This window comes from Sus scrofa, chromosome 14 (assembly GCF_054392235.1).
Source record: "Sus scrofa isolate SSC_HxYL_T2T_F1_AM1 chromosome 14, Sscrofa_HxYL_maternal_Yorkshire_Landrace_v2.0, whole genome shotgun sequence".
Taxonomy (NCBI): Eukaryota; Metazoa; Chordata; class Mammalia; order Artiodactyla; family Suidae; genus Sus; species Sus scrofa.
This window is the reverse complement of record NC_139396.1, coordinates 13297713-13312002: the sequence shown is the minus strand read 5'-3', so window position 1 is coordinate 13312002 and position 14290 is coordinate 13297713. Positions and strand designations below refer to the sequence as shown.

At 52.0% G+C, this 14290-nt stretch overlaps 1 long non-coding RNA gene across 5 annotated transcripts in view; it reads right to left on the bottom strand.

Annotated features, from left to right (window-relative positions):
• Positions 1 to 1309: 1309 nt before the first annotated feature.
• LOC146396321 (uncharacterized) overlaps positions 1310 to 14290 on the bottom strand; it is a 142133-nt gene continuing 129152 nt past the window's right edge. Inside the window, exons 1-3 of one of the 5 annotated variants that reach the window (XR_014826501.1) lie at positions 6831 to 6875; positions 5885 to 6007; positions 1310 to 4391 (exon numbers count right to left, since the gene is read on the bottom strand). This is a non-coding gene — a long non-coding RNA (uncharacterized LOC146396321). Of the gene's footprint in view, positions 4392 to 5884; positions 6008 to 6249; positions 6429 to 6631; positions 6669 to 6830; positions 6876 to 14290 lie in introns of those variants that run through there. The other 4 variants (XR_014826500.1, XR_014826502.1, XR_014826499.1 and 1 more) reach the window with 4 other exon arrangements.

Here is a 14290-nt window from a genome sequence, read left to right as displayed (position 1 = left end):
CTTAACAGTTCTAATCTTTTATATGTATTAATCTCTCTTTAAGAAACATAAGAATCTTGCCAATACCTACGGTTTTATCAATGAACCCATTTTATCAACTGTCAGTGCCATGGCTATACATGTATGAAATCTAAAATATATATGTGTGTATTGCATATCCCGATTTTGCTATTTTTCTGCCTTTTGCTTCTTAGGGCCACACCTGCAGCATAGGGGAGTTCCCAGGCTATGGGTCTAATCAGAGCTGTGGCTGCTGGTCACAGCCACAGCCACAGTCACAGCAATGAGGTATCCAAGCCATGTCTATGACCTATACCAGAGCTCACGGCAATGCCGGATCTCTGACCCATTTAGTGAGGCCAGGGATCAACCCTGCATCCTCGTGGATACCAGTCAGATTTGTTTCCACTGTGCCACAACAGGAACTCCTTGGGTTTGCTATTTTTCATATCACACTCTCCCTCCCTCAATCATTCCAATGGTGCTGTGGGGTGATCAGTCTTGACACAGACACCTTTCCTGGGTTCCCCTCACAGAGCCCTGTTCTGGACCCCATACCAACTTCAGCCACCCCTCTCTCCACACTCCTTTCTGCAGTGAGCTGCTCTAGGCCCCACCGGACAGCTGCTAACATACTCTACATGGATGAAACATCGCAGTAGGTTATGTGACAGCAGGTTATCTGGTAGAGCTGCATGAACCAGAGGGACTCAACTCTTGGCCACGCTCAGGCTGCACACACCCCAAACACTTTGCTTCCTGATAGCAGTGACTTTCAAACAAGATTCTTACTCAAGTCCCAGAGAATAATGCAGACATGGGTGCTAGCTGCATGTACATTTCATAAGAAAGGACTTATGATCTTAGACTAAATCTAATCACACATTATAAAATTCATCAACCAATAAATGAATCATCTGGGGGACATCTACAGTACAAATACTTTCATGTCAGTCCTTCAGAGGTTTCTTAAAAGAGTTTTGGAATTTATTTGACCAGGGGGAGGGGTTGGTCAGGGGATTTAGAAAGACCCCATCACACATTCCCCATCGGTCAACAATGTCCTGGAAGGCAGCAACAATGGCTTCCTGCCACCAGCACAAGAGCAACAAGACTAGGGTCAACTCTGCACCCCCTGAAAACATGCCCAGTAACTGGTAGAGAGTATTTATGCTCCAAAAATATGAGACTTCCTCCCCCAGTACGAGGATACTCCAAGAATCACTCACAGAGCCCCATCCTCTCAGTTTACAATGAAGAAACAATGGCTGGAAGAAGTGGAGTCATTGGACCAAGGTCACCCAGTAGCTTGGAGTCCAAGTAAATATATTTATTTAGCAAACAAGGGTCTGGAAACCAGTGCAGTAAAGTCCTCATCATCAGAGTGATTTTATTATTCCTCAGCCAGCCAGCCATATATTTGTTCTATTAAACTTTCACCACACAGCCTTGGCTTTAATATTGTCACATGCATTCCTCTTCTCTCCCCAGAAGAGTGATGCTCTTTGAGGCACAAGATTCCCTCCAAATTCCATGTTAACAGTCCAGGAGAGCCTGGCTCTGCTGGGTGAGGAAGGACCACCACCTGACTCAGTGCTGCTGGTGGCAGCAAGCCAGCTGAGCAATGCCTCAGGTCCTGAGTGGACTCACTGGGAAGGCTGGTCTTGGCACTCATCAGGGGCTGTCGCAGCAGCTGCATGTCTGTCATATCCACATTAGGTGTCCAGGGCTGATTGAGGGGCCAGAGTGTAGGAGGAGGCTGAGTGTTGGCTGTACTCTTAAGACCTAGGAGAGGTACAGGACAACACCCACACCCTCACTTCAACACTGGGAGAAAGCCTGAGACCAAAGTGAACCATGAAGGTCAAGGGTGGATGCTGCAGGAATAAGGGGATAAAGCTCTGTCTTCCTCATTGAGCACCCTTGCTGGGTAGATCTCTCCTCTGGGACTGTGACCCTCTCTCTGTAAACCAAACTGTCACCAGTCTGAGGTCTTATGTGAAGATGGATCTTCCACATATCAAATTAGGTTCTAGGCTTAACAAGAGTCTTCTTGGCACATACTTAGTGGGATGACATTGGTGATGGGGGCCAAAACCCTGCTGTAAGCCATGGTGCTCCATGGCCTGCAGGGTCCTTCGGTGGGGGAGAACTGTGGTCCAGTGACTGCAGGGGCCTACTTGCCATGGGCAGAAACCCAGGATGTCAGTCATCACATATGTGTTTCATCAGAGGGGTCACGTGCTTCATGGTAGGCGAATCAGGAAGGAGCATGTGCCAGGAGCTAGGATGCAAGGGCAAGGCTGTCTGAGAACCTCAGTTACTGACCGCAGCTGCATTTTCCACGGGCCACATGCTGTTGGAACTAGACTTTGGTGCAAGCAAGTTTAGAGGGGTTCTCCATGGTGGGAGCTGTGTTCTCTCCTGATGGCACTCTGCCCATGCCAGCCTTGTGGTGTGAAGACAGAATGAGGATTGGGTGGGCTGTTTCTCAGCTGTGAAACCTGCATAAAAGGAGCTGAACCTCAGATATTCAGGCTTATGGACTGTCAGTGAGACCATGCTCCTTGCCTCTGATCCTTTCCTGCTTCCTCATCCTATTTCTTCACCAGTGAGCCTGAAAAGTAGGCATGGATATAGGAATGGAGGATGGAGGCTCCAGCCCAGCAGCACAGTGGTGCTGACCAGTGAGGCATGGAAGTCCTCGTGTGTTGCCGAGGCTCATCGTCCAGCATAGATGCAGGCAAAGCCCAGTGAAGATTTCAAAGTCAAGAGGAGAGTGTACTCAGAAGGCTGTGCCTGGACATCTCTGACTCTAGAATGAAGCTTGCTCAGAGGCAGAGGGGAAACCAGTCAGTTGGTTAGAGAAAAGCCTTTAGCTCTGCCACTTAAACTAACAGACTTACAAATTACCTGACAGGCTTTGGGACAACACGAGGAAGCCTCAGAAGACTAGGGTCAACTTCCTAGCAAGTTTTGTTCTAACAAGAGGGGAAGGAAGCCCTGTATTTTAGCAAATAGCTGGGAGAGGAGGAACGAGCCAAGTGAAAAGGCAGATGAGGCTGGCAGCCCCGGGCAATCTTCAAAAAATTACTGGGAGAAACCCAGGGGGAGCGAGGAAGCTGTTGATGGGAGGTTCTGTTCCTGGTGGGGGTGGGCGGTTGCTGTTCTGCTGCAGAACTTGGAAAGCTGAGTCAAGCCATGGTGCTTGATTTAGCTTGGCTTGGTCTTTCTCAGGTCGAGCATTTGACAGGCACCTGCAGAGCTCTCTCTGAACCCCAGAGAGCTCAGACTACAAATCATCATTAGCAAAAGGTTCACAGCTTAGGTTAAGAAATGAGAAGGGACTAGGTCCATCTTCAGCAGATGAAGAAACCAGGAGGCACTCTTTTCTGCACAGAAGCCAAAGACAGCAGCCTTAAAATGTCTTGGGCCAGTTTGAAGAAGTATAGGGAAAAGAGCAATGGTTGTAAGGAAAGCAGGGCCCTTAATTTTGTTTGGAAGTTGCTTATTATAATTGCGGATTCCATCATCATCTGGGGTGTGGGAACCCTTGAGAATAGAAAAGGGGATTTCGGAAGTTTTAACGCCCAGCCTATACATGGTGAAGAGACAGGAAATGCCATGAAACCTGAAGGTGCCACCAATGCAAGTTACACACTTGTTAGCTGACAGTGGGGCTTTGGATGCCATTTTTCAGGGCGAAAGGCAGTCTGTCTAAAGGGTAGAAGGTGTCCCTAGAACATAGAAACTCTGTGTCACAACCCATTGACCGGAGACAGCTTTTAATTGACCATGGATGTTTGAGGCTAGAGTCTGGTGAAATTATGCACTTTTAATGGCAACTTGGAGGAGCTTAACCAGGACATGCACTGCTCTTTTCTCTCTTTGACTCCTTGTCCATTGTCCTCCTCTACACACTGCAAGCCATCTGCCATAGTCTGTAACTGGTGACAACCGTGCAGATTTAAACTGCAGGAGAGGAATCAGGCTCTGCAAACTCTGCATTTCCAAAATCGCTGTTTGGACTGTAAGCTGACCAAATAGACACATTTAGGATTTGGGCTCCTGTTTCCCAGCCAGAAATGCAGGCCTGGGAAAAGATGCTTCTCTATCTTGACACAAAGCTTTGTCTTGACAATTCATTGGAGCGTTGAGAAAATGGAACACAGAAGTCTCAGAGTTGGTGCAGCCCAATTTGGAAGCACGGGGAGGCTCCACATCCATTCCGGGGAAAATGAATTATGCTGCAGGTTCCGAAGAAGATCCTGACATTATCAGGAGCCGCTCTCACTAGGGCCCTCTGGTCAGGACCAGCCAGAGGAAGAAAAAGGAGGAGAGAAGAGATGCTCTTCCGGTATCTTAGGTCTTGAGTTGATGATGGGAGGGAGCTGGGTGAGAAATTTTACAAAGTTATAACACATTGTTACGATCCCTCACCTCGTCAGCTCCTGTCTGCTTGACAAGGACAATATCCTTTCAGGAAAATATGAAATAAAATGGAAAGTGGCCTCACGATGAAGTTACCTGAAGCAATGGCCTGATATGTTACAGAGTGTTGGGAGCAACATTAAAAAGGCATTTGTAACTGGCCACCTCCATGGCTCCAAGTGGAAGCTGATGCAGGCCTTCTCAGTCCCAGGGCTTTTGTGAGAGTTGGCCCCTCATGACCACTCTTGGCAAGCCAGGCCTGGGACGCTGGGGACCCCACCAGGGAAAAATTCCTTTTAAAGAGTCACAGCCCCTCTAACATGGACATTCTAGCAAGAGTCACGTCTGGGCAGAGGGTCAGAGGCATTCGCACCTGTGAGAGCACGAAGGAGGAGCCCAGCACCAAAGGGGGCTGGAAGTTGGTGACTGTCACCACAATAATCTAATTATTACTCTGCTCCTGTCCCCTCCTGAATAACTTTTTTATTGAAGTAGAGTGGATTTCCAATGTTGTGTGTCAGGTGTGCAGAAAAGTGATTCCATTATACCCCTGCATGTGTATATCTAGTCTTTTCCAGATTCGTTTCCATTACAGGTTCGTACAAGATGCTGATAGGTTGTCTATTTGATATTTAGTAGTGCTGATAACATCCTCAATCTACCATAACTGGGCCCATCTGAATGACACCCAACACCGCTCCTTCCTGAAGGCTTTCCTCTCAAGCTGGATGCCTGTCAAGATTCCTGTGCTGTGTGACAGCCCTCTCACTGCTGGCCCTGCAGTCAGCCCCTTCTCCACTTCCTCTAGCTGTCCTCTCACCTCATCACCACCCACCCCGCCTTATTCCCACCTCATTACCGACCTCCCACTTCATCACAGCTGTCACCATCCCATCGCCACCCTCCTCCTTCACCCCCATCCTCCCACCTCACCGCAGATCTCCTAACCACCCTCTCTCTCAGCTCAACTCCACCATCCTCCCACCTCATCTCCGTAACCCCACCTCATCGCTGTCCTCCCCACTTCATCACTGGCATCCTTCCACCTCACCACCACCCCCCCATCTCATCACCAACCTCCCACTTCACCACCACCCTCCATCTCATCACCAACCTCCCACCTCATCACCATCCTCCCCATCTCACCACCACCCTCTCATCTCATCTCCGTCTTCCCCATCTCACCACCACCCTCCCATCTCATCGCCAACCTTCCACCTCATCACCATCCTCCCATCTCACCACCACCCTCACATCTCATCTCCGTCTTCCCCACCGCCCCCTCACTCCCTCAGCACCACCACCTGCTCCCCACTGGCTCTTCTGGCGCCCTGGACTCCTCTGCCCCCCCCAGGCCTCCTTCTTCTCCTCAGCAGTTCAACTGTCACCTACAAAGCCCATTAACAATTCCCTGCTCATAAAAGTACAGTCTGGGAAATAAAGCAAAGTCTACCTTTTCTTTTCCTTTGTGCTTGGCCAGGTTTCAGTTGCTTGCAGGGCGCAGTGCAGAGACACCACGCCTGCACTGCAGACCCCAGTTAGGGAAGCAGCTGCGCCAGCCGTTAAAAAACGGTTCCTGAGGAAATAAGAGCAACACCGCGATTCAAGATGGCAGCGGACTGTGAACTAGGCTGTGCCTGGGATTGGGTGTGAGCCGTGTGTCCCCGCCTCCCGCGGCCTGCCGAGGCCCCGCCCCCCGGGCACATTGCCAGCCGAGGCCCCGCCCCCCCGCGCTCGGCCTGCAGAACCCTCGCCCCCCAGTCACATAGCCTGCTGAGGCCAAGCCCCCCGGCAGAGGGCCTGCAGAGGCCCCGAAACCTGGCACATGGCCTGCCGAGGCCCCGCCTCCCCGCGCGCGGCCAGCCGAGGCCACGCCCCCCGGGCACATTGACAGCCGAGGGCCCCCCCCCCCCCCCGCACTCGGCCTGCAGTAGCCGCGCCAACCTGGCACAAGGCCGGCCGAGGACCCCCTGTCAGCGCGCGGCCTGCGAGGCCCCGCCCCCCAGGAAACGCCTGCCGAGGTCCCGCCTCCCTGGCACGCGGCCTGCCGAGGCCACATCCCCCCAGGAAAAGGCCTGCCCTGGCCCCGCCTCCCCGCGCGCGGCCTGCCTAGGCCCCGTCCCCCCAGGAAAAGGCCTGCCGAGGCCCCGCCTCCCTGGCTCAGCCTGCAGAAGCCGCGCCCCCCAGTCGTATAGCCTACCGAGGCCCCGCTCCCCCCGCGCGCGGCCTGTCGAAGCACCACCTCCCCGCGCGCGGCCTGCCGAGGCCCCGCCCCCACGGCACAGGGCCTGCCGAGGCTTCTCCTCCCTGGCACGCGGCCTGCCAAGGCCCTGCCTCCCTGGCACATGGCTTGCCGAGGCCCCGCCTCCCCGCGCGGGGCCTGCAGAAACCTTGCCCACCTGGCACTTGGCCTGCTGAGGCCCCGCCCCCCAGGCACACGGCCCGCCGAGACCCCGCCTCCCCGCGCATGGCTTGCCCAGGCCCCGTCCCCCCAGCACAAGGCCTGTCTAGGCCCCGCCTCCCCGCGCGGCCCCCAGAAGCCGCGCCCCCCAGTCACATAGCCTGCGGAGGCCCCGCCCCCCCGGCGCAGGGCCTGCCGAAACCCCGCCTCCCCGCCCGCGGCCTGCAGAAGCCTTGCCCACCTGGCACGTGGCCTGCAGAGGGCCCCCCCCCACCCCCCCGCCCTGTCCGCGCAAGTCCCGCAGAAGCCGCGCCCCTCAGTCACACAGCCTGCCGAGGCCCCGCCTCCTCAGCACGCGGCCTGCTGAAGCCCCGCCTTCCCCAGGTCGGCCTGAAGAAGCCACGCCCCCCAGTCACACAGCCTGCCGAGGCCCCGCCCCCCTGGCACCTGGACTGAAGAGGCCCTGCCTCCCCGCAAGGCCTACTGAGGGGGGTCCCCTTCGCACCCTACAGGGCCTGCTAAGGCCCCGTCTTCCTGCCGAGTCTGCCCCCCCCCCACCGCCGCCACCCCACGCCGCCTGCAGTGGCTATGCGCCCCACCGCCGAGCCCCAGCGCGCCTGCCTTGTCACCTCGCCACCACCACCCCCCCCCGCCCCCCGCCCCCCGCCCATGAACTGAGGAGACACTGTGAAGCTCCCAGGCCCGCCTGACTGCAGAGTGTGTGCTTGGAGCTCACAGCCCCGTCTTCGGGTGATGGAGAATGCTTTCCTTTCCTTCGCTGGGCCGGAGCCACGAGGGCAGGTGGCCCCTTGATGCGGCCCAGCTGGAAAGTGTCAGGAACACAACTTCCACCTGGTCTCTATGCCTACTGCTGGAAGCCACCGTGTCCAGCTCCCTTGGCCCATCCCCAGCTCTACCTGCAGTGGTTACCCTCTGCTCCCCGCTGCTGGCCGGGTCCCACCTAGGCCACCATCCCGGGGCCTCTGGCCGCTCACAGTCCCTCCCTGCACCTGCTCCCTCCAGGCTTCTTCCACGTTGTCCTCTGTCCCCCACAACCACACTGTTCCCACCCCTCCCTCACTGGTCCCCAGCTTTGGTCTCATCCACTCAGGTGTCCTTTCCTCCTTCTGGACCCTCTCCGCCTCCCTGACACGCGGCCTGCTGCGGACCCCCTGTCCGCGCGCTGCTCGTCGAAGCACCGCCCCCCCCAGGAAACGGCCTGCGGAGGCCCCGCCTCCCCCGCTCAGCCCGCAGAAGCCGCGCCCCCCAGTCACATAGCCTACCAAGGCCCCGCCCCCCCGGCAGAGGGCCTGCCGAGGCCCCGCCCCCCAGGACACGTGCTGCAGAGGCCCCGCCCCCCCCCCCCCCCCCCGCACAGGGACTGCTGAGGCCCCGCCTCCCTGGCACGCGGCCTGCCGAGGCCCCCGCTGTCAGCGCGCGGCCTGCCGAAGTCCCGCCTCCCCGCGCGCTGCCTGCCGAGGCCCCGCCCCCCCAGGTCACGGCCTGCCGAGGCCCTGCCTCTCAGCAGGCCACCGAGGGGGGATTCCCCCCCCACCCCCCGCACAGGGCCTGCTAAGGCCCCGTCTTCCCCCGTGTGGCCTTCCGAGGCTCTTCCCCCCCCCCCCCCCCCCCCCCCGCCACCCCACGCCGCCTGCAGAGGCTCTGCGGCCCCCCGCCGAGCCCCAGCGCCTGCCTTGGCACCTCAACCCCCCCCATGGACTGAGGAGACCCTGTGAAGCTCCCAGGCCCGCCTGGCTGCAGAGTGCGTGCTTGGAGCTCACAGCCCCCTGTCTTCGGATGATGGAGAATGCTTTCCTTTCCTTCCCTGGGCAGGAGCCACACGGGCAGTTGGACCCTTGATGTGGCCCAACTGGAAAGTGTCAGGAACACAGCCTCCACCTGGTCTCTGTGCCTACTGCTGGAAGCTACCGTGTCCAGCTCCCTTGGCCCATCCCCAGCTCTACCCACAGTGGTTACCCTCTGCTCCCCACTGCTGGCCAGGTCCCACCTAGGCCACCATCCCGGGGCCTCTGGCCGCTCACAGTCCCTCCATATACCTGCCACCTGCAGTCCCTCCCTGCACCTGCTCCCTCCAGGCCTCTTCCACCTTGTCCTCTGTCCCCCACAACCACACTGTTCCCACCCCTCCCTCACTGGTCCCCAGCTTCAGTCTCATCCACTCAGGTGTCCTTTCCTCCTCCTGGTCCCTCTCTGGAGCACACTGCCAGGTCCACCAGCAACACTCGGTCCCCGTCTCTTGTTTGTTTTCTCTTTTCTCCACTAGAATGTAAGCCCCAAGCAGGGATTTTACTCTCCTGTCCTCTTTGCTGTGTTCCCAGTACCTCGAATAGTGTCTGGCGTGAGCTGAATGCTCCATAAACACTTGGTGAGTGAAAGGTGATGTGATGTGATGTGACAAGACAGTCCTGATTGGGAGAGGAGAGAAAAGTGACCAATGGTGAGCAGTCCTCAGGGAAGTGCTGACCCTTTCATGAGTGGGATGTTGGTGACAAGGTAACCAACTTGGACAGAAGACTCAGAAAGGTAGAGAGGGTGCCCAGGAGCTGAACAGAAGGAATGATGTGTTTACATTCAGACTCTCCCTGAGGAGTAGATGGGAATGTTTTCATTGCTCACCAGAGAGTCAAAGGGCATCTAAATAAATTGCTGACAATTTTGCTAAGTACAGTGCTTTTCGCTTGGTAGATGCACAAGGCAACTAACATATATAGCATCTACCAGCTTAAAAGCAATACTACCAGAATTATATAAAACTATATTTGAAAGTTTCTTTTAATAACATCTTGGGTTTTTTTTAAAGTCTAATTTTGTTCTGCAAAAGGGATGAGGTGTTGGTTCCTAGTAAAATAAGTCTACTTCCTCAATGTCTTTATTCCCATATACTAGATCTTATAACTACACTGGAGCTAAAAATTGCAAAACATAATTTCCACATTTGGCCGATAAAATCTAATGTACATTTAGAGTGTTATACTTTGCAAAGCCAAAGAAAAGGAATGTAGGTTATGGGACCTGGATACTTGGATTTGAAGAGTGTATCCGACATCCTAGCCATTCTGAACCTTGGTTTCATCAACTGAAAAATGGGAATCCTGTTGTGTCTAGAACCAGTATAATTTTAGTGACTAACAGCGTGTGCTACGGGTAGTACATGCTCCAGAGTGCTGCTAACAACCTATACTTTCTCAGTTACTAAAATCCCAAACAAAACGGCCTACCTAATCTTGATGCTATTAAACAATTTTTAGGGGTTGTGATGCTATCACAACTCAAAAATTCTTTTAACTCTGAAAACCCAAATCATTCATAAAAACCATCCAAAAAGTTTTTATGCAAATGAGTCAGCTTTGAAGTGGAGAAGATATAAAGCACATATTGCATTATCTCCTGAATACTTTCATAAAGAACAGGGCTCCTTGAGTTCCCAACGTGGCTCAGTGGAAGTGAATCTGACTAGCATCGCTGAGGACACAAGTTGGGTTCCTGACATCCCTCCATGGGTTAAGGTTCCAGCATTGCTGTGAGCTGTGGTGTAGGCTGCAGATGTGGCTTGCATCCCTCATTGCTGTGGCTGAGGTGTAGGCTGGTGGCTACAGCTCTGATGCAACACCTAGCCTGGGAACCTCCATATGCCACGGATGCAGCCCTAAGGGGGGGGGGAACAGACAAAAACAGGGTTTCTGAAATGGCATGCAAGTACCTTGTTACACAATTCCATCCGAGTTTCTCAGAATTACATTATTAATTCTTTTTTTTTTTTCAAAAAGGACTTTAGAACCATAGGATTTCCCTAAACAAATGACCTTGTTCTATAGATGAGGACGTGAAGAGCAACTCCTCCCTGGTTGTACAGGCAAGACCTGGCACAGTCTCTAGACTGCTAATTCATTCCTTTGTCATCTGCATGATGGCTGGGGCAGCCAGTAACCCAGACAAAAAGAAAGCCATGGAAGGGAGACAGGCCAATAATATCTTCCAGATGAGCCTTGCCCACCTCCAGTCTCCTGACGCAAGCATTTCCATATTGCAGATCTTCTCACACGTGGCTCACCCACCAGCTGTGGATAACTGCCCTGAACATGGGGCCCTGGCTCACCCTCCACATCTGCACAGCCTAAAAGGATAACAGGTCATACACCTGAAGAAAGCATCACTCCAACACACACTGTAGGTGCCTTGTGAGGAGGATAAAAGCCAGGGCTTGAGGAGCCAGGGAGTAGGGAGCTCATTCCCGGAGTGCTCAGAAGAAGGAAGTGCTCAAGGGACAGGAAGTGTACTGTATGTTCTGGCTGGCAGAGGTCTGCCCTGGCTTCCACATGGTTCAGCACTGGATCTTCCATCTGGTGGGAAGATGTTATTGATTTTATATATATACACATACAGTTGGTTCTCATTAGTCACAGATTCCATATCAGAGAATTCACCTATTCACTAAAAATGTATTTGTCACCCCAAGTCAGGGCTTGGGGTGCTTTTGCTCACATGTGGACACACACAGAGAAGAGAAAAATTCATCTACCTACAAATGCATTTCCAGCTAAGGCTGAACAAAGCGAAACTCTGCCTTCTTGTTTCCACTCATACTGTAAGCAAATGCCCCTTCTCTGGTCTATTTAGTGCCACATTTTCCCACATTTTTGTGGTGTGTGTGTGTGTGATTTAACTCTTTCAAATGGCCCCCATGTTTGGTGCTGAAGTGTTGTCTAGGACTTTATGGGGGGGAAATACATTGGTTAGATACATTTGGTTTACACATAGGATTACAGTGCAATTGGCTGTGAGTTCAGTGCCAATGAAACAACAGTGTATATTAAACAAGGTGTCTTTAAACAGAAACACACATAAAATAAGCTTTTGTATTTATCAAGAGACAAAAAAGTGTGACCAGAGGCTGGCAGGAACCTAACCCTGAATTTCCCATGGGCGCAGTGGTTCAGTGTTCACTGATTCCATGTTTGTGGTGACTATAGACCCCAACCACATGACAATGAGGACTGAATAGGTATGTATATACCCATGCACTCATACATAGATATGCACTCATCCATGTCCGTGTAATGATGCAAACATGCGTGGGGGTATATGGCATGTGGCTCCAGTCATGGTTTCATGAAGAGACTGTCATGGTTCTATAACCTATATTGTGAAAGCAGGAAATTTCAGGAGACGAAAGTGAAAAAAGAAATGCACCAAGACTCTGTGCATTAACCATTCATCAGTGGCCTGAATCCAGGATAAGACATGAATGAGATGGGCCATTCCACATGGCTTTGCAGGGAGATTTTACATCTTCCTGATAACAACTCTGACTCCATCAGGCCTGTGAGAGTTCCAGCACACAAGCGATTTTAATGCACCTAGATGGTAATACTTTTCCCCAAATTTCAATATTCTAAATATTTTAAGAGTCACAAATTATTTGCTCCCAAATAATTTATATGGACAAACTTTAAACAGTAATGATCTAAGCAAAATGTGCATCCCATGGGCATGACATAAAAAAAGAGGCTTTTCCAATTGTCAACCTTTTGAAGCCGCATTATCATCTTTGCAGTTCCCATAGCAACATGTTCCATTGCATGGGTGACAGTGATCTTGTGCTAAACTAACTTGGAAAACAAATGGACATTTCCTCCTGAGTGTCCTCACATCTCACAGTTGCCTCCAAGCCATAGAGGGTTGATGTACCCAGTGCAGCTTCGTGAAGAGTTATGAGGACATTTCATAAACAAGTTTCCAGGATTTGGCCTGTTAAAGCAGTTTTCAACTTCAAGAGCTTTCCAACACGAACCACATCGCCCTTTGTGTTATGCCATGGAGATTGTCCCAGCTGCAGAACAGATGCCAAGGGAAGACATGCCATCTTGGGTGGATTTGCAGCAGTTCCACAAAGGACCTGAGGGAGAGGGTGGGATGGAAGATGCCCAGTCCTACCGTCACCAACTCAGGCAGCAGGAGCCATTCTGGGAAAAGTGGATGAGATGCAGCAACCATGAAAGGCCAGTTTCTCCTTCCACAAACCACGTGGGAGAGCCACAATGCAGGACAGTACTCCCATGTTGGTTTCATCCTATCCATATTTTCATGAGTATGGAATCTCATAAGGGAAGGTCTCATACATGCACAGGGGTGGAAGAGATAGTTATAGGAGTGGAGGGGCTATTTTAAAGTACATTTTAGCCCAGAAACCTAGAAAGGGCTCCATGCTTTCTCCCAATGCCTCTCACAACTGGTTTGTTTGAATGACACATGTAGTTAGGACATTTCTTGAGAAAAAGTGGAATGTAGAGAATGGAATGTCAGTCAGTGGATTTGCAGGCACAGACACACTGTCCTAGTGCATATTTTTCTCCTGAAATAATCAAATATAATTTAGGCACTTTATAATTAACCCAAAGGGGGCTTTTAACAAAGAGCACAGAGCTCTAAGTTGAAAACGTACACTTGCAGAGTGTGTCCAAAGCCAACTTTGTTTTTCAAAAGGAAAATGTGTTCTCTCACTGCTTGAATTCAACCAGAAGGATGTGAACCAGGCATAGAGAAGGAGGCCTGGCCTCTCGGGTCCCTGAGATAGTGTAAGGCTGAGTCCTATGGGAGAAGACAGGGTCTCATCTCTCAAATTGTAATGGTTAGAGAAGCCAACTGGTGGACTTTTAAATAATTATAAAGGAAAGAGAAATAATTTGAGAATAAGGCAAGAAACTATAATGAAATCCTAAAACCTGATAGAGACCATACACTCCATGTGAAGGGTAGAATGAGCAGTTCCAAATCACAGAGGGCTAAAGAAGGCGGGGAGCCTTCTCACACCTGCTAGAACTTGTCACACTTCAGGCTATGTTTTCTCTGCAGAGGAGAAGTAGCAATACTACAGGACCGAGGAAGGTGGAAGGCACCTCCCCTTCCTAGTACCGAGTACTGTGACTTCCTCCTTGATTTCTGTTTCCAGTGGCTCAGTCAGTCCTAAAAGGCTCCTGCATACTGAGTGCCCAAGACATTGCAAATAAAATCAGACGCCATGGTGGTGCATCACTGGGCCTCAGGGTCCAGTGTGCTAGCTTTTGCTTCCCTAAAAGCCAAGATCATTGCTATGAGCCTAGGTCATTGCCACAAGCATACTTCAAAGCTTCTTCAGCATTCTTGCCTCTTCAATATCTCACTCAGTCTGTCTATTCAGACACTATTCAGCGATGCAAGATCTGAGCCATATCTTTGACATACACCACAGCTCTCGGCAACACTGGATCCCCCACCCAGTGAGCAAGGCCAGGGATAGAACCCGAATCCTCATGGATACTAGCTGGATTTGGTTCTGCTGTGCCACAATGGGAACTCCCTGAAACCCAGGTTTATATCCTGTTAGATTCTCATTCTTACTCTTTTTCCCTTGGTATGCATTCATGTTCATATTCTCCCTCTCTCTCTCTCAAAAAAAAA